At 34.9% G+C, this 21,253-nt stretch overlaps 1 protein-coding gene and 1 non-coding gene across 3 annotated transcripts in view; one reads left to right on the top strand and one right to left on the bottom strand.

The window, feature by feature from the left end:
* MARCHF1 (membrane associated ring-CH-type finger 1) overlaps positions 1 to 21,253 on the bottom strand; it is an 883,830-nt gene that overhangs the window by 798,847 nt on the left and 63,730 nt on the right. The window lies entirely within an intron of this gene.
* On the top strand, positions 20,279 to 20,415 carry LOC135277864 (small nucleolar RNA SNORA2/SNORA34 family). The gene has a single exon (XR_010345440.1). It is a non-coding gene; the product is annotated as a small nucleolar RNA SNORA2/SNORA34 family (small nucleolar RNA).

The raw sequence follows: 21,253 nt of genomic DNA, 5'->3' as shown, positions 1-21,253 counted from the left end.
CTTTGATTATAAAAACTCTCTCTTATCTTCTATTTTCTGGGCAGAGAATGAGAACAAGAAAGAGTGCATGACAGAGAAAAAGATAACAAAAAAAAGTTCACCAAATTAGATGTCGAGGGCATATACCTCTCCAACAATGCCCTTGAGTGCAAATTTAAAAAATAAGAAATGTAACTCAACACAATAAACCTCATTTATGAGGAGCCCACAGCTAACATTACACTCAAAGCATTTCCTGTAAGATCTGAAACAAGATAAGGATTTCTACTGTTTTAGTCCATTTGTCTTGCTCAATAAAATACCTGAGCCCAGATAATTTATAAAGAAATGAGGTTTAACTCGTGTTTCTGCAGGCTGTACAAGCATGATGCCAAATCTGCTTCTGGTAAGGGCCTCAGGAAGCTTTTACACATGGTGGAAAGCGAAGGAAAGCCAGAATGTGCAGATTACATGGTGACAGAATGGAAGCAAGAGAGAGGGGCAGGAGGTGACAGGATATTTTCAACAATCAGCTCTTGGTTGGGTACAGTGTCTCATGCCTGTAATTCCAGCACTCTGGGAGGGTGCAATGGGTAGATCACTTGAAAGCGAGAATTCAAGACCAACCAGCCTGGGCAAAATAGTTAGACTCTATCTCTACAAAAACTAAAAAGAAATAACCAGTCATGGTGGTGAGTACCTGTAGTCCAAACTACATGAGAGACTGAGGTAGGAGGATCGCCCAGGCCCAGCAGGTCAAGGCTACAGTGAGTTATAATTGTGCCATTGCATTCCAACCTGGGAAAGAGTAAGACCCTGGCTCAAACAAATAAAAAGTGAATTTATAAACAATTTTCTTTAATCAGCATTTGTGAAAACTAAGATGAGAACTCACTCATTATTGCAAGGATAACACTAACCTATTTATAAGGAATCTGTCCCATTATCCAAACACCTCCTACCAGGCCCCACTTTTAACATTGGGAATCAACTTCCAACATGAGACGTGGTAGCCAAACAAATCATATCAAACCATAGGACCTACTCTCCCACTTCTGTTCAACATAGTATTGAAGTCCTTGCTAGAGCAATTAGGCAAGAAAAAGAAATAAAAGTCATCCAAATAGGAAAAAAAGTAAAATTGTCACTGTTTGCTGATGGTATGATCTTATAAGTGGAAAACCCTATGGATTTTAGCAAAAAACTGTTAGAACTAATATCAGTAGTTCTAATATCTAATAGTTAGATACTAGAACTGATACTAGTAGTTGGAGAATTAATATACAGTAGTTTACTAGAACAGCAAAGTCATAAGATACAAAACCAACATACAAAAATTCAGTAGCTTGCTTTTAATTAGTGTCAATACATTAAACATTTACAAGAAAAAAAGAAATAAAAATCAGTAGCATTTCTATACACTAACAACAAACTTTCTGAAATGGAAGGTTGTGAAAAATAGAAAAATAAATGAATAACAAACTATCCAAAAATAAAAAATAAAGGAAACAATCACATTCACAATAGCTAAAAAGTAAATAAATAAATAATTTGGAAATAAATTGGTCAGGTAGGTGTTAAAATCCATACTACCCAATGTGACCTGCAGATTCAATGCAATCCCTATGAAAATCCCAGCATCATTTTTTATAGAAATAGAAAAAAAAAATTCTAGCCTATAATCCTGGCACTTTGGGAGGCCAAGGTGGAAGAACTGTTTGAGCCAAGGAGTTCATCTCTACCAAAAAAAAAAAAAAAAAAAACATTTAGCCAGGCCTGGCAATGCATGCCTGTGGTACCAACTACTCCAGGGGCTGAAGTAGGAGGATTGTTTGTTTGAGCCCAGGAGATTGAGGTTGCAGTGAGCCATGATTGTGACATTTCACTCCAGCCTGAGAAAGAGAGTGAGAGCCTGTCTCAAAAAAAAAAAAAAAAGTCCTTTGCAGGGACATGGATGAAGCTGGAAACCATCATCCCCAGCAAACCAACACAGGTACAGAAAACAAAACACCAACCACATGTTCTCACTCACAAGTGGGAAATGAACAATGAAAACACATGAACACAGGGAGGGGAACATCACGCACCAGGGCCTGTCAGGGCTGGGAGTAAGGGGAGGGAGAGCATTAGGATAAATACCTACTGCATGAGGGCCTTAAACCAGATGACAGGTTGATAGGTGAAGCAAACCACCACAGCACATGTATACCTATGCAACAAACCTGCACATGTATCCCAGAACTCAAAGTAAAACCAAACTAAAAATTAAAAAAGGAAAAAAAATTAAAATTCATATAAAACTGAAAAACAAAAAAAAGCCAAGGCAATCATGAGCCAAAAGAACAAAGCTAGAGGTATTTGATTCAGAACTCTCTGAAGCTGACAAAGCTGGAGATATCATACTACCCGATTTCGAACTATACTACAAAGCTACACTAATCCAAAGAGCATGGAATTGGCAAAAAAGGAAAAGATATATCAACAAATGGAACAGAATAGAGAGCTTGGAGATGAATCTAACTGATTTTTCAACAAACATGCCAAGAAGAAAAATACAGCTTTATTCAATAAATGGTGTAGGGAAAGCTGAATTTCCACAAACAGAAAAATAAAAGTGGATCCTTATTTCAACACCATATACCAAAGTCAATTCAAAATGGATTAAAAACTTAAATATTCCTGCATTTATATGCTCAGGAAAACTGTCAAAATAAGAAAGAAAGAAATAAGAAGAAAGAAAAAATGAAAGAAAGAAAGAAGGAAGGAAGGAAGGAAGGAAGAAAGAAAGAAAGAAAGAAAGAAAGAAAGAAAGAAAGAAAGAAAGAAAGAAAGAAAAGAGAGAGAGAAAGAAAGGAAGAGAGAGAGAGAAAGAGAGAAAGAAAGAAAGAATAGGGGAAACATACAAGACATTGGTCTGGGTAATGATTTTTTGGATTTGATCCTAAAAGCATGAACAACAAAATTAAATATAGACAAGTGGCATTACATCAAACTAAAAAGCTTCTTAGTTCAATATGTTTAGCTAAAACAAACAAATTAAAAGTCTTCTGCACAACAAAGGAAACAATCACCAGAGTAAAGAAACAACCCACGGAAAGGGAGAATATGTTTGCAAGCCAGACATCTGATAAAGGGTTAATATTCCTACACATACAAGGAGCTCAAACAACTCAATAGCAACCAAACAAAACAAAAAAGCAGTTAAGACCTGCTTTCTGCTGACAAGTCTTCTTCCTTGCCCCTCCCTAATAAGAAGGAAGAAAAAAGGCAATTAAAAAATAGGTAACTTCTGCTTAATATAGTGGTAAAATTTAAACATTAAAAATGTTTTTGGGACAGCTTGGTGGCTCACACCTGTAATACTAGCGCTTTTGAAGGCCAAAATAGGCAGATTGCCTGAGGCCAGGAGTTAGAGACCAGCTTGGGCAACATGGCAAGACAGTCTCTACAAAAAAAAAAAAATAAATAAATAAAAAATAAAAAATTAACTGGGCTTGAGCCATGTTTGTGACACACTGCACTTGATCCTGGGTGACAGAGTGAGACCATGTCTCAAAACAAAAACAACAATAAAAAACTTTAAGTTGTAAAAATGGGTAAGATCAAGAGAGAAGAAAAGAAAAAATGCATACAGAAACTGAATACACATTTCTAGTGACGTTTTTAAAGCCATGAACCCATTTTGGCACAAAAACTTTATCATATGCAATCATTTTTTTGTAAATAATTTTTTGTAAAGCCATCAGATATAAAAGAGTGATTTCCTCACACCTGAGTACATGACAAGACGATGTTGAAATCAACATACGATCAAATCATCTGTACGGGCACTGTGAATCTAGAAGAAAGTGGTTGCAGAGAGAGTGGGAAGAATTTAGACCAGTTTATTGAAGTGGGAAAAGAAAACAAAAAAGAACTTCAGAGGTAAGCTTTGCCTCTTGTAAAAATTAAAAACATAAGTCACTGTCTGTGTTGTGCTTGGGAGTTAGCAGCTGAAAACAAACAAACAAACAAGAAAAGAAGTCAGTGTCTGTGAAAGGAAAAGAAAAACAGAAAGACTTTGCATCCATTGAAGTATGCAGAAAAAGAAAACTTTTTTTTTAATAAAATAAGGGGATATAGTTGGGAGCTTAGCAATGGACACACAGAATGAGTAATAGACACTGCAGGCTCCAAAAGGTGGGAGGAAGGGAGGGAGGGAGGGGGATGAGGGATGAGATCCTGTTAGGTAGAATGTTCACCAATCTGGTGATGAGGATGCTACACAATATACTTCACCACATGCAACATATCAAAGCAGCAAAACTGCACTTGTACTCCTAAAACCATAAAAATGAAAACTTATCGTGTCTGAGACTTCTTTAAAAAATAATGAAAATAAAAAATAAAAATTTTAAAAAGAGAGAGAATAGTAAGAGCAGAGCAAGGACATTTAGTCTATACTTTCAAATGGACTCGATCACTTGAAACAATAAAGTTGTTCACTGAATCTTCATAGAGTATTAAAAAAAAGTTGTTCATTGGCAGAAATTCCCACCAAGTCAGTACAGATTACATGGGCTTTGATAAAAGCAACAATAAAGCTAATTTTTTTTGTGTGTATTTGTATTTGGCATAGGTAGATTAACAGGAGAAACACACACACACATTTACATATCTTTTACATAACATAGGAGCCTTCAGAAGGAAATAAATATCCAAGGAATTGGCGAAACCGAAGTGTGCTTTTATACTAGGTTGAACACAGAGATGCAATTGTAGAAAAACAACTAAACTGTGGGGGAGAATAAAGAAAGATAAGAATCATCTTAACAAGTCCGTTTGTTTACAATTCTCTTGGCTATGACTCCCCGAAGAAGAATGTTTCTTTTCTCCTGGCATAGGAAAGTTATCTTTCACTTGGGAGTTTTTATCTCTTGTTTTCAGAAAGAAAGGGGGAAATTAAAATGCCCTTCTTGCATCTGCTGTTTTCCAAGGGCTTTCAGCTCAAAATAATTCTTACACCAAAGTGAAATAATTTGGGGTGATATGTTCTGAACTTCAAAACACAGACACACACACACACACACACACACACACTTTCTCTCTCTCTCTATATACACTCTGACTACAAAAGTAAGCCATTTCCCAAAAGGAAACTATACGTGAAAAGTCATAGAAGAATTAAATCACAAGATTTTGTCTGAACTAAAGTAAGTTTGGTGTGGGAGTATAATATTCACGAGGGCAATGGCTGCAGTTAAGGTAGAACCATTGAATAGGCTTCAAGTTTTTAAGTAACTTGGGCATATATCTTTGCCTCTCAATTCTGCATATGAGACAGCACTGGAATTTGTAAGCATAAATATCAAATCATGATGGTATTTCTCATAGGAGAAAAGAAAAGAAAAAGAGAATAGAAGTAAGAAGACCAGATAAACTGCTGCATTTCTTAAAGAAATGGAAGAAGATGAGCTAAACTAAAGCAAGAGGGATGAAGGAAGGTAGTTATACTTGAGAGTTAGTTATACTAATAAGACTTGTTAATTTAGTACACAGAGTATTAGAATATGAAGATCGATTAATAACTCTAAAAGCACAAACAATACACACACACACACACACACACACACACACCATCAATTAAAGAAGAGAAATTTGTCTGGCATTTCAAAACGAAATAGGAATTTCTTAAACAGAAATTCCCAGCTTTGTTTCTGTATAGATTCTCAATAATCATCTCAAGAACAATTTTGAAATTTTCAAATAAACAAATTTTACCTTAACTTAAAAAGTAATTAGTAATCACATTAGTATAATTTTTCTATGACTCAAAACCAGTGTCATCAAATCAATCAAACAGTCATATGTTAGTTCACCCAACAGGCTGAAGGTCACTGGCTTTGTAAAGATGGGTTATATTTCTCTTACATCTGTCATTGCCATTGATTTTTTTTCTTAGCTCATGGGATAAACATTCCATTGACAGTCAAAGAAGTTTTAACTGTCAGAAGTATCCAACTTCTTTAATTAATTTATTTATTTTTCTGGAGACAGAGTCTCACTCTGTTGCCCAGGCTGGAGTACAGTGGCATGATCTTGGCTCACTGCAACCTCCACCTCTCGAGCAAGCAATTCTTCTGCCTCAGCTTCCCAAGTAGCTGGGATTACAAGCACATGCCACCATGCACAGCTAATTTTTATATTTTTAGTAGAGACAGGGTTTCACCATGTTGGCTAGGCTGGTCTTGAACTCCTGACCTCAAGTGATCCTCCCACCTTGGCCTCCCAAAGTGCTGAGATTACAGACATGAGCCACCATGTCCAGCCCAACCTCTTTAATTTACTATTCATGCCCTCGTACAGTTACTGTGTCATCCTCAGATCCCACATCCACATTATACATGAATGCATATCATTTGTAATATGGTTTCTAAAAATGGTGAATTTTCAGGTTACATATGTTCATAAATCTAGAAATACTTGCCCCAAACATGTACCTTTTAATTAAGTTGGAACCAAGAAGTCAGTAAAAAGAGTAATGTGAAAATGTCTCACTACCAGATTTGGTAAGGTTTGGGATGTCTACCAAGGAAACAGTATAACCTAATAGTTAAAAGCAAGTGCTCTAGCACCCGGCAGACTTGGATTCACACCCTTGCTCTGTGTGATGATGGTTAAGTTGCTCAATCTATGACACAGTTTCCATATCCTTAAAATAAAATAAAATTTTTATCTCATAGATTTATAGTATTAGGAAAAATGATTGATATATCATGTTTAGTACAGAGGATTGAATATAGAAAGCATACAAAAATGATAGGTACTGTTAAAATTCTCAATGCAAACAGTAAGAAAAATTTATCCACATATTTCCCAAGTTATTAAAAATGGAGATGGAGCCCTGAGTGGTAGGCAGGACTTAATGACTCACTTTCAAAGAATAGAGTATAAGAAGGTCTGAAAAAGGCAACTTTATAGTGGAGAAATCTGGCACAAACAGTACCCTGTCTAGGTGGTCAAGATTAACCTTATCAGCAACAAGTCACACTGAGCGCATGAACCCCTGATGTGAGGCTATGAGAAGGGCAAGTCAGTCTCTAATATTCTTCCTAATCATGAGAAAAACATCAGGCAAACGCAAACTGGGAGACATGCCACAAATAGCTGATCAGTACTCCTCAAAACTGTAAAGGTTGTGAAAAACAAGGAAAGAGTGAGAAATTCACAAACCAGAGGAGACTAAGGAAAACCATGACTAGACACGACATAATATTCTAGATGGGACTGTGGAATAGAAAAATAGTATTAGTGGAAAAAGTAGTGAACTATGAACAAAGCCTGCAGTTCAACTAGTAGTAATGCAATACGAATTCATGTTTTCTTAGTTTTGATCAATATGCCATGGTTATGGTTATGAATGAGTAGTATAAAGGAATTGTACTACTGCTTCAGTTTTTCTGTAAATCGAATTTTATTCAAAATAAAAAGTGTTTTAAAAGTTGGAAGGTAAGGGGGAGAAGAATGTAAATGTAAATGCCATGAGACTCAATTTACTCAATTTACCTAAAGTATACTTACCTAAGTATTAAATAGATATCATGAATCTCCTCAATTTAAAATCTTATGATTTTGTATTCTGATATAACGTCACAAGGCAAGTCAGATCTTAATCCATATCTATCTAATCTAGTTATATATCTTGACACAATATCAAATGTTCAAAGTAAAAAACAAACAAACAAACAACAAACAAAAACCCACAAGACCCAGAGTTTTAAAAGACCCTGAACATAATCGCAATTTTTACGCATAAGTAAAAGCACTTGGATATTTCAGCTGAAATGTACGTTTTCTTTACAAACTGCCTACTACTAAACAGTGTTTTTACAACAATTCAAATATGGAACAAGTACATAAAAAGAGTTTCAAAAACTAAATAAAAATAGATTAAAAATAAAAGGCTCCTGCAGAACTGTTCTACATTGCTAAAAAGAGAATAAATATATTAAACAAATTACTTAACCTTAAGTAGCACTTCTCTTCCTGGGGTGTAGGTTATGACAAAAACATCCTATGGCCCTAAAATCTTTCCATAACGGATACCTTCTTCAAGGTCTGAGCAGGAATTATCCATTGAAAGTAGCCCATTATAACCTAATTTATACCCTAGAGTGTGGACAATTCCCTTTTACATGTTTTAAACAATTTTCATATTTTGCTTTACATAATGTGATACAATACCTTTGCATGGATTTACAGTTATATTTTCAACATTAATAGTTGGTCTCTCTATAAACCTTTCAGGTTTGTTCTCTACAAGCCTACATTCAACTCCTACCAGAGCTTAAAATGGGGTTTTCTTTTAGGATGATTACAAAGATATTAACTCTGAGGTTATGGACAATATATATTGTCTTCCATGGACAAATGGCACTCTTCTGAGAGTGTCTCTAGAAAGAAGGTTACATTTTATTACTCTACAAGTTAAATTAATACAAAGATTGAAGCAAAGTGAGGTACTCTGATACGGTTAGAGGGAATTAAGTGATACATAGAAGATAATTCACTTCCTTTTCATGTGTACTCTATAGGGTAAAATGATTAATTATTTTTCAGGACCAAAAAAAAGGTCTAAATAAAATAGAGGTGTATAAAAAGTATGTTTCCAGTGTGTTTTCTTAAAAATCATTATATTTTAAACAAAATACATCTTAAAGTATGCAGTCATATTCTCCTCACATACACATACTAATCAAATACCTGCTTGAAATTAATATTTTATAAAACATTAAACTCGTACTCATCTGACAAGTATTTATCAGGTGCCCACTATGTTCTGGGCTTTGTGCAAGGAGGCTGCATTATGTTCTTTCCATTAGAGCTTTATTCCCTCCGTTAAAACAGCCTCCTAGACTTAATCTCTTCAATGTTCACAATAATTTATAGTTGTAAAAATCTACGTTCTAATGGGGAAGAAAAAACCCTAGCACTAAAAGTCCTGACTACTTTGACACATTAAATGGAAATCTTAGAAATACTGTAATGGAAGAAAATCATTGCATCCAAAAGCAGCAGGCCATTAAGAATGAGATGGAAATTGAGAGATTGCCTTTACTATTGAAATGGGGTACTTGATTCATTTAAGGAAAATGAATCAAGTATTCAAAAGTACATAAGGCACAATATTTTGGAGGTTAAGGAAGTTGGATTTTTGGCCCACCAAATTAAATCAGACAAATGTGGCCAAAGCATTCCAGTTGAAGTTGCACAGACCTTAGAAGTACAGAAGAGAGTTATTCTATTTGGTGCAACTGAAATGGCATAGACCACAAATATTGTTTCAACCTGTCTTCCATGATGTTCTAAAGGTAGTCAACGGTTGAATAGAGTGGGTTCTGGGTTCTGACTGGGCTCTGACTCCCTGCAATGCTATATTCAACTCTTACAGAGGAAAATATCTTAGGGAGGTGGCAGTAATATAAAAACAGGTAACTTTTATGGCACTCAGTTTTCTAAAACAAAGATAAATGTGATTATGGATTCTTTCCTATAAATTAAATTACATTTAAAAAACCCAAGTATACTTGTTCGGTATGAAATATTTCAATTTGCAATAGAATTCACTAACTATCTACCGGAATTTTATTAGCAAATGTGGTCAGTTAGAAGAAAATTATATGAACCAAACAAATATAGAGCCCTGGAACCTGTAAATAACAGGAATCAAAGTCAAAATTTAAGACATCTAAACCTATTCCCCTAGAACTAGAACACTTCTAAAACAATATGCACTCAATTCAATTCTAAAGTCTCTTGCTCTCCTTTCTCCCTACTTCCATCACTGTAGAACATCATTATCATAGCTGCTAAAACTAATGACCACTCTTAGCTCTCTGCCACAGTAAATACCCCAGCTGAAGCAATTTCTCAGACCATAAGTCATATATGTGGCTGACTAGAGCCAACTGGTATATACTTATGGGAGTTTATTTCTGGCCACAGTGAGCTTAACATACCCATAGATCCTAAAACCTATGCCTAGGCTTCTGATGTTGCCATAATTGTCTCAATATAACCTAAAATTTCAAAACTGTATCCTAAATCTCCCCTATAGGCCCTTTACAATGTTTTGAACCATTTCTACACTTGAACTCATATTTTCACAACTGATGAAGAAAAACATGCATGAAATCAATAATAATACTAGCTGTTTGTTTGTTTTAGATGGTCTTACTCTATCACCCAAGCTAAAGCGGAGTGATCTCAGCTCCTCGGCTCAAGCAATTCTCCTACCTCACCCCCTGCCCCCGACTAGCTGGTCCTATGTGTGTGTGCCATCACACCCAGCTAATTTTTGTATTTTGTCTAGAGACGAGGTTTTGCCATGTTGTCCAGGCTGGTTTGGAATGCCTTAAGCTCAAGCAATCTGTCCACCTCAGCCTCCCAAGTAATACTAGTTTGAGTGCAACGAGTACATCAATGCACCAGATACTTACATGCAAATGGTAATGAGGGAGAATTTACCCATTTGTCCAGTCTCATTCAGGGTGTCACCGAAAAAGGAGGTGACATTTAAACTGATCATTACAGGATAAGGGAGACCTGAGTAATTGGGGGAGAGAAGACAAAGCTGAAACACGGAAACACAAACACGCAGAATGTTTAGGTTGCCTAGTGTAGGATCTTTGGATAAATGTTATTTTTTTTAAAGACACTATAAATTAAGATAACACCAGATCTTAAAATGCCCTTACACATAATTAAAGTATTTAATTTATTGAAAACAAGAGACGTTTACATTTCACAGAGGAGTAATAGCTACCATGACCATGTGAAAAAATTCTAAAGGAGGAAATGCATTAGAGATTGGAGTACCAGATATGGTAGCAGAATCTATGGCAATGGTTAAGTAGAAACTGAAAGATAGAGACGGAAAAATGAACTATTTCGAAGATACAATTGCTAAGAATTGACAAATGAGGAAAGTAAAATGAGGTCCTATGTATTTGTTTTCTAACCTGGGTTAAATAAGCCATTAGTTTACACAAGGAACACAGACTAATTGTAAGGCTGTCTTTAGAAGGCAGGTCTGGATCTAAACACACTGAATTTTACAGGAAAAAAAAAGAGGTTAAAATGTCTACCCAATAGAAAAAGAGTTTACTATGGTACTCAGGAGAGTGGATAGGAGAGAGGGCTGAATTTGTACATGAGGGAATCATAAGCACAAAACTGTTAGCTAACCTTGGGAGTGGGCAAAATTACCCAAGTAGAAAATGCTGAGCCAATAAAGAAGGCCAAGGTCAGAAACTTACTGAATTTGTAATATTTAGGGAGAGAGCAGATAAAGTATCAAGGAATAAAACTGACAGGAAAATAAAAAAGAATATCAATGGTTCAATACTATATACAGCAAAAAGAATGAGAGTGTTCCAAAGTGGATGGGAAACAATTCTAAAAGGATTAAATGCTGGCACTGGTCATGAATTTGGCTGACTTTGACAGAGGAATCAAAGCAAAGTACGGAGGAGAAAACTTGATTGCCAGAGGAATGGCAAGAAGAAAGGGGAAGGTCAGAGGATGCCCTAAGAGAGAAGACAAATGATTGGCTAGGATTGTGGAGGAGACAAGAGCAGAGGGCGTTGAGGACAGGTTAGTCCAGAAGAGGAGTATGGACAGTAGCAGTCTCTGAATTAGGAGACAGATACTGCTGACATATGCAGGAGCACATCCTGTTTGATCAATGGGGCATTCAGAACTTACATGGCTCTTTTGGAAAGTAGTGATGGCAAATCCAGGCTCAAGTCACATATACAATTGTGACTGATGATGCTTCCAACTGAGCACTGCAGAATAGAAAACTCCTCTTCTTCCTTTCTGAAGACTTTATCAAAGACCCACCGGGAACCACAATATATTGGGTTTCTTATGGGCAATTGTCTTTTATACCTGATTCATTAAACACTTCTACATAAATACATTGTTCCAAAACATGACAAGTTTTAACATGTCTTGACTTAAAAATATAATTTAGTAGTTTAAAAATCTTAAAACAAATTTAAATTTTCCAAACTTCTTTTTTGAGAAAAAGAAAATCCTTACTAACTCCGGGAGTCATGACTAAAAGGTGAGGAAACATTGAGAATTTTAGTTACAGAATATAAGGCTGGGAAAAAAAAAAAGCCTTAATAACACTTTTAAAATGTTTGTAAGTTCTATTGCAAAGGATATGTTGAGCTTGGCACTGTGGCTCACGCCTGTAATCCCAGCACTTTGCAAAGAGAATCCCAACACTGAGGTAGGTGAATCACTTGAGGCCAGGGGCTCAAGACCAGCCTGGTAAACATGGAAAAATCCCATCTCTACAAAAATTAGCTGGGCATGGTGGTGCATGTCTGTAATCCCAGCTACTCGGGAGGCTCAAGCAGGAGAATTGCTTGGAACCAGGAGGTGGAGGTTGCAGTGATCTGAGATTGCGCCATTGCACTCCAGCCTAAGTGACAGAGTGAGAAACTGTGTCAAAAAAAAAAAAATAAAATAAAATAAAGGATTTGAATTCACATGCTATTAAAGCCTGGAGAAAGAATAAAATCTATCTGCAGAATGAGGGAGTGAGTTCAGATGGACAAAATTACAAGTTTATTTTCATGTTTATAATTATAAGTCTTTCAAAAGAGATCTTTAAAAATCACTAATAGATGTTCATCTTTCTGGAGTGGTTGGACACTATTATTTCCACATGCCGACACTTGGGTCTGTAATTTTATTTCTGCTTCTTGGGATGGTTCATGGTTTCCCTCCAGTTTGGAATAAGTCGTGCCAATATGTGAACATCCACAGTTTCTGTCTACTCAGCTGTTTTGTTTTCCTTTTTTCAATCTTATGATCCATGGAACATGATTTGTGACCAAACTTTATGATTTATTCCAGTACAATAAAGGCAGGAAACTTGATTTTTGTCATCAGAGAGCATATTTCCCTTTCAAGAAATGAAAACTCATTTGTAGTAGGGAAGAACACTTAGCAAGAGCACCAAAAGGAAAGGAAGCTAAAATATTTGACCAGCTTGGACAAGTCATTTTACTTTTCAGAGCCTTGTTCCCTCCTCCTTGTCTTTGATACTTCACAGGATTAAATGAGGAATGCATGTGATTGTGTGCATAGATTATCTTTCATTGTACATGGCACAGAGTAGATACTTAACAAATCACCATTCATATATCTATATGAAATTTTAGTCATGCCATTTTTGTGTCACCTTGGAAGGACTAACACACAGCTCATGGAGTTTAACTTATTCTACCACACCCTTCCTACCACAACCACTGCACCCACATACCCCCATCTCCCAATCCCCTCCCCACCAGCACATACACACATGCGTGCACACACACACACAAACACTCACCCATACACCTACCTTTCCGCTCGGCATCTTAAGTGAAACTTCATGAGAGACAAAATAAAGAGACATTTTATTTTCTTATTTGCTGTTAGGAAAGAGAAAAGTTAGAGCCCCTATGGGCATTATTGAGTAATCAACACCCTGATTGTTGAATCTGAAAAAAAGCCTCCCTATCCCTATTCACTGCATGCCTTAAGATATCAAGCAGATACTCTATGCAATCCCTTCCAATAGACTACTGCAAGCTATTTCTTCCTAAAACACATTCTTAAAAACAATCAAATTATAAATTAATCCTTAAAGATTAGAAAATTGCAATCAATGAAATAGTACAGAAGCTTGCAATTAAGATCATAAGCAGGAGATTGCAGAAGAGATGCCAGAAACTATGTTACATGATTAGCTATAACCAAAGGGAGAAAAACAAGTATGTATGTCCCTGAAGATAATCCATGAACACAGAACAAGTTACAGGGGGAAATGCAAACTGTGAGGCCTCTAGCAACAGTCTATTAAATGCTAAAGAAGCAAATCAAGCCAATAATGTAAAGTGGATATTACTAACTAGTAAGCTAAGAGCCTTTACATTCACTGCAAGTGTATTTTGCAATAAATGAGAAGTCGTGTACAGCCCCCAGTGTATTTCCCTCCCACTCCTTCATATTTGCACTCATTTTGAAACTATTTAGAGTCAGAATATAGCACTACAACAGTGGTCAGATCTGGCTCGGAGTTCTTTAATGATAATTTCTGAGAATATACAGTATATAATTTCTTAGAGGCACCTAATCTGAATTTCAAGTGTTGAGTTGCTCTGGCAGAAATACTTTATTTTGAAATAGATTGTGGCAGGACATGTAACGAGAAATAAGTAATTTCCCCAAATAACACTGAAAACACCTTTCATCCTTAACCTCTGAATGCTTTCTGGTAACCTAAACATTTACATAAAAATTTTACATCACCGATGTTCACATGCTACACTTTCATAAATGCCCATGAATACCAGGGCTGTGTTGTTTACTACAGGGTGCACAGGAGGTTTCATGTTTGTTTGTTTTGTCTCATTTTGTTTGTGGGAAGAAAGAAGCTAAGTATAGTAAATAAACTATTCAAGTTTTATTTATTGTTTAGAACAGCAGCTTTTAGATTTTCATGTATTTGATGAATCTAAATGTTTTCATCAAATAAATTTATGAACAAGACATAGTCTAAGTGTCCAGCATCATTTGTAAAACCCCAAACACATTTCTTTGGTCATAGTGGACCCACCCACTCATCTAGTCACACCTTAATTTACTCACTGCAAGGAAATGCATTGTGCTATGTGTCAGACGTCATATTAGGTACTGTGAAATGGGACAGTGACCCCCAAGATGGCAAAATCCTCACCCTCAAACAAATTGCATCCAAGTTGGAAAGACAAATACTAACCAAATAAATGCAACATACATATAGATATAAAATTACAAATTATTATTAAATATGATAAAATAGAGCTACAGAATTTTTTAGAAAGATTAATTGTTGAGTGGTGAGTTCAAGATAAAGGGCATTTAAGCTTAAATCTAACTTCTAAAGAAATAGGAATGGAGTAAAATATTAGATGCAGGAGAGAACTGAAAGATAGAGCAGAGTGAATTATATAATCAGCAACGTGCTATATGTTCTTATTTGCTATTAGGTACCTCTAAGAATTTATATACTGTGCATTCTAAGGAGAAATCAGAACACCAGGGTCCTAATGAAGAGTATGACTAAATGAGGAGATTGAGAATAAGGTATTGTCCCATTCTAAAACCCTCAAGTTTGGTGAGTGTTTTTTACTTCAAAGACTGATAAATTGGTATTTTATTAAAAAATAAAAGTATCTTATTTACTCAAAGTATTTATTTTGTATAGACTACATTTAATATTTTCATTTACCATGGACTAAAATAACAATGCACAGTATTTTCAAAAAGCTACAAGAGAAGATTCTGAATAATCACAACGTAAAGAAATGACAAATGCGGCAGGTGAAGAACAGGCTGGTCAGTCTGATCTGATCATCACACACTGTACACCTGCATTGACCTATCTCTCACTCTGTGTCCCCAAAATATGCAAAATTATTATATGTCAACTAAAAGTTAAAGGGAAAAAAATCACACAAGAGAATAGTACCACGGCATGTTAAATAATAAACTCACTTCAAATAACTGATAATGCCTTGAACTTTTAAGATGTTGTTACTGATCATTACTAATAATTCTCACTAATGCACATGTGTCTTGTTTACAAATAGCTATATTAAAGTAAAATTATATTTTCTTTATACATGAAATAAATCTGTGAATAAAATGGAAAAAATAACATAGGAATGTTAATTCCCCAGAATTCATCATTGTCAAGAAACCTCTCATTCTCAAGGATGACAGTTCACAGATTTGTTTATCTTTCCTTAACATGTCAGAAAAATTATAATCATTTAAAAAAGTCAACTTATCTCATCAATATTGATAGCATTTTTCTGAAGCTGAAATTCTTTACCTTTTATTAGAATTATATACTTCTATGAAATCTTGAGAAATTATCTACTAAAATCAACCAACCTCATTTTCTACCAAGGCCACACTCCAGTTAGAAACAAGTCAAGGCTTGTTCCGTTGCTAAACTTTTCCCCATATTTTCCATCTCATAATCATCAACCTCTTGCACAAAATTTAACTTCAAGTCATTTTCTCCTCGCTGCAATAAAATGATTTGTTTCAAAAAATCATTAGTAGTCATTTGAGTTCAGGCTAACTCCTAGGCCCTCCTCCAATATTCCTTGATCTTAGATCACAATCTTCTGTAACAAATGGTAAGATATTCCTTCTAAAACTAAGATGGACAAACAAGATGGAGAAAAGATAACTGAGTGTCCTAATGTGATTCAGTATACATACAGAAAGGTTGCAAATTTTTTTTAAAACCGGCTCTTTTGTGTTTATTTATCACTGATCGGAAAAGAGAGCCCATATTTAATAAATCAAAAAGGTAATGTAAATTTAGTCTCTTGTACAGAAGGTACTAATTAAAAGGTAGGTACTCAATGTGCCATAAACTAATCATCATCATCTATTCCTTGTGTAGTTTATCTTAAACGCTTAAGTACGTATTTGGAGATATTACACACATATTTTCTACATTTTGGCCCTCCAGCCTATAATGATTTCCTTCTCACTTCTTAGTGTTAAAAAGTTAAAATTAAGTTTTAAACTTTTAACATTAAGCCTGAAAAAATATAACTCTTGCTTGAACAAAACATCTAAGATTCGGGGAACACAGAAGAAGCAGAAACTAGACTTCCTGGCTACCCACACCATATTTCTTGCCCAACTAGATACAGATTTTCTGTACAAAGGACAGTACCCTCAGATACATTTATATACCTAAAGAATAGGGGAAAAGAGACTTGTACTCAGGAATTTGGTAAACCTTAGTATTTACCTACAAAGCTTTATAGAGTTTCTTACAGCCCAGCATAGTATGCAAGTAGCCAAATTACTTCTGATGCATTAAAGAGGATGGAGCTGATGGGACTTTGAGTACAAAAATGAAGGACCAAACAGCAGCAACTGGTTTACTCTTCTGAGGCTGAAATAAAACAATGGATGTGTCAATAGCTGATAGGTGGAGCTGTGGCCAGTAAAGCCCAACCCTATGTAATACTTGTCCTATCTCAGTGTCCCTTACCTCTCACACTTCAGTTCACTGGGCAAAAGGAAGAGAAAGCCTGAATTTAATGCCATTTCATTTTTGCCATGCCAAAGAATGGAGACCCCCAATTACAAATAATTCAACAACAACAGAAATGTTCCTCTTGTAGATTGTCACCCTCTACAAAAGAGACTGTGCCACGTGCTAAAGGTAGAGATAAATTTAAGAAATAATTTCTGCCTTAAATTAATGTTACAGTTAGTTAAGAGACAGAGTACAGGCACAACAAAAGTAAACAAAAATATAATGCAAGTTGTGCAATGTAACAAGACCAGGTAACCATAAGATGGCTGTAGTTCCCCATTTTGCCTCCTTTCCAGAAGGATAATGAAACTTAATGTTTAAGTCTTCAAGACTATGGTGCTGTAAATGCTTTCAAACCATGTGTCTTCATTTACATTATTGGCCCCTTGAGCCTACTAAACATGTCAAATCTTAAAGTTGTCTTACAACTACATTGAATCTTTTGTATTTGCCAGACCGCATACCTATACGCTAATGAATATAGACCAATGTATGGGAGAAGCTGGAATGAAAAACTAGAAAATGTGCCTTTCTACCCAGAGCCATGAGATCAAGCATTCTTTCAAAAATCACTAAACTTGATGTACTATATTTAGTTCTAATTAGGAAAAAAAAAAATCCCAATACTTATGACTTGTACATAATTCAGAGGATCTTGATATATTGTTAAAATCTAGCATTGAAGGTAAGACATATTGGCAAACATTACCTTAGAAATTATACTTACATTGAACTAAAAACAGACATTTATGGGGAATAACCTATCTGCTATTTTCTTCTCTGGATTCCAGGACAAAGAAATCATTAACTGATAATAATCATATTGTTGGTGGGATCTATTGATTTCAAATCACACTCACTGGAGATGTTGATTTGTAAGCAAGATCATTTTCCTTTTATTTCATCAATAAGATACTTTTCTTAGAAAATCAGCTCATTTTGCACCCCTTGCTTCTCTGCTTACTAAAGCTCTGGAACACCACAAGTAATTATGTAAGATTATTATAAGTGCTATTTGTAAAAAATATCAAAATAAAAAATAATTCATAAAATCAAAAACTTTTGAAAATCTCATAAAATGATCACACAAGAAATGATGTTAGAGAAAAATGAGGGTATATGCATACTGTCACGTAAAAGTGGGAGCTAACTGATGAAAATTCATGAACACAAAGAGGGGAACAACAGATACTCATACCTACTTGAGGGTGAAGGGTGGGAGGAGGGAGAGGAGCAGAAAAAGATAACCGTTGAATACTAGGCTTCGTACCTGGTTGAGGAAGTAATCTGTACAACAAAGTATTGCAACACAAATTTACTTAAATAACAAACCTGCACACATATCCCTGAACCTAAAATAAAAGTTAAAAAAAAAAAAAAAAGAAAGAGGAGGATATAGCTCGGGGTTACATAAAATTTTGTACCAGTAAAAATAGATAGATGATAGGTAGGTAGGTAGATTAGATAGACGATTGATAGATAGATACATAGAATCCATATTGTGCAAAGAGAGTGCTAAATATAGAGAAGAATTAAGCTGCAAGAATAACTAAACATGCAAACATTATAAAAATATAGAATTACTTGCTCTGGATATTTAAAATTAAAGTCTATTTTACATTTGTTTATGGGCCAAAAAGAAAAAAATAAAGAAATCCTTTTCAGCACTATAATTCCAGGCAACTCTCAAGTGCTGGTTAATTTGTAAACAGTAAGTGTGTGTGTATGTGTGTGTGTGTGTGTGTGTGTGTTATTGTGGCTTTCTGCTTTTGTCTGCATGTCTGCTTTGTCCTCCCTGCCACATTTCAGAAAGAGGCAATGATAATGATGCCCTGTTGATGGAACCCTTCCTGTGAATCCCTCCAGAGTTGCTGGCAAGACCACAGATAGAATATTGCTGGTCAAATGCTCATCTCTGGATCTAGTACAACTTGTATGACATTCCCAGTCAGGGGGCTGAGTGCAGGCAGTATTATTTAGATTAGAAGAAGTGGCTGTGGTGGCACCATGAGTTTTATTAATCACTGAAAGATGACTTGTACTCTTAATTATAAATGCCTTAAGTACAGGGGCAATTCATGCCTTTCTGTTTTCTTTTATTTCTATATTCTGTTTAACACAGTTCAAGAACATAGTAACCAACAAATAATTCGTTTTAGAATTCAATCAAGGTCAACATAATAAGACATTTTAATCTAAGATTAGTATCCAAAAGTATTAAGGGCAAAAGGACTAAACTAGACAATTGGAATTGCTGGGCAAGCCAGGTAGTGGTTATGCTGTATTTCTTTAATAACTTAATGGTATGTGAGAAATAGTTAGGTTGCTTGTTCTTTTTCTGATGCTTTGGAGTTTCCTATGAAGAATGATCTGTGAAATCAAGCCCATGTAACGCAGGAATTGTCTTTCACAACAAAACATGTTTTTCTTTGTTGTTGTTGTTTTTACATTTTTAAAAATTTCTGTGGGTACATAGGAAGTGTATGTATTTATGAGCTACACGACATGTTTTGATAGAGGCATGCAGTGTGAAATAATCACATCTTCATTCAAAGAAACAAAAACATAAAATAATGTTTCTTTTAAATCATTTTCCAAATCATTAGGAAAAATGGTATTTGAGTTTTATTGAACTACTAGGAGAAAAAATCATTTTTATACACGATGTGTAGATTCAAGAAACTATTAAAACCATTCTGTTTACAAAAAATGTGTTTTTATGCTCAACTAACAATTGAAATTTATTTCTAGTAGTGCATAATAACATTTATTATTTCACAGCGTTTCATCCTTTACTGTGCATAATAATTGGCTCTGGGAGAAATTACATAGCTGCTTAAAGCCACTACTCATAGCTCCTTAATTTTAAATCTGTCTATATATATATATATATATATATATGTCAAACTGTGTTTGATAAATTATGTTTTTAAATTTTTCCAGCTTTCTCATTTGATTTGTTTTCTCAGTTTCCTTATGATGCCACATATATATAAAAACAAATCAAATGAGATAGCTGGAAAAATATAAAAACATAATTTATCAAACACAGTTTAGAATTTTTTCTAATAATGATAGTAGAGGGTAAGTATTGATTTTTTTCTTCTCTAGTTACTAGTGGGTCTATATTAAAAACTGAAACATTTGGCCCTGAATCAAGGCCAGCAGTTTGCTGAAGCTGTTGGTTTCAAACAGGAGCCTAAAGAATTCTCTTTCTATGGTCTGTTGGCCATTTCATAACTTCGGAAATGTAGTGGTCAATTCATTAGAAAGAAACACAAGTCATTTGTTATACATGTGGGCTAATATTTATTTATAGAATTAATACGAAGTTTCCAAAATATCCATAAAATATTTATAATTGTAAAAAAATAAATAAAAATAAAAAAATAAAAACTGAAACAAACTCAATTTAGGAAACCTAGTTCTAAGATTGTATGCTTTAACTTGCCACTAAAAACACTTTCATTCTTATGATGCTCTCAGAATTCATCATAAAGAATTCCAAGAAAAATAAAAAATAGAACTATTCTAATAGCATTCTAAATGCTGAATTTGCCTCCAGAAATAAAGTAGTTGCTTTTTAATATTTATTTAATATGCTAACAGATGAGTGCTCTTGAAACTGTTCTTTTTAGTTGACTGTGCTCTATACTGAATTGCAGACAGACATGTACTGATCTATTGTTGTGAGGATTATTACTCATAATACCCAAGGTTTCCTTAAATAAGTCTCAGTTGTTCTCCAGGGCAACACTTGGCAAAAGAAGAAAGAAAAATAACTATGAAGCTGTTATAGAAACGTCTTCTTTAGTTTTATGATTTACCATGAAAATAACTAAAGTTAAACATACCAGGTTTAGTTCCAAAATGAGACGTACACTTGTCTGATGCCTCTGCTATGCAAATTTTAAGGAAAAATGCATTTTCTTAAAGATCACTGTTCACTGAACAATTCTATAAGAAACCTTTCCACTGACCATCTGTCCAAACTGTGTGTTAAAGTTCTGAAAAGCAATAAGACATTTAAAAAGAAATCTGTGTAGTTAGTTCCCGGTTGCTATGAAACTAAGAAAAAAAATTATGGTTCTAAATATCACCTTGAGTCCTATTAATCTT

Source organism: Aotus nancymaae, unplaced genomic scaffold, assembly GCF_030222135.1.
Source record: "Aotus nancymaae isolate 86718 unplaced genomic scaffold, 86718_ANA_hifiasm-v0.15.2.pri h1tg000033l, whole genome shotgun sequence".
NCBI classification, from domain to species: Eukaryota; Metazoa; Chordata; class Mammalia; order Primates; family Aotidae; genus Aotus; species Aotus nancymaae.
Note: the sequence above shows the minus strand (reverse complement) of the source record. Positions and strands in the feature narration are given on the sequence as shown.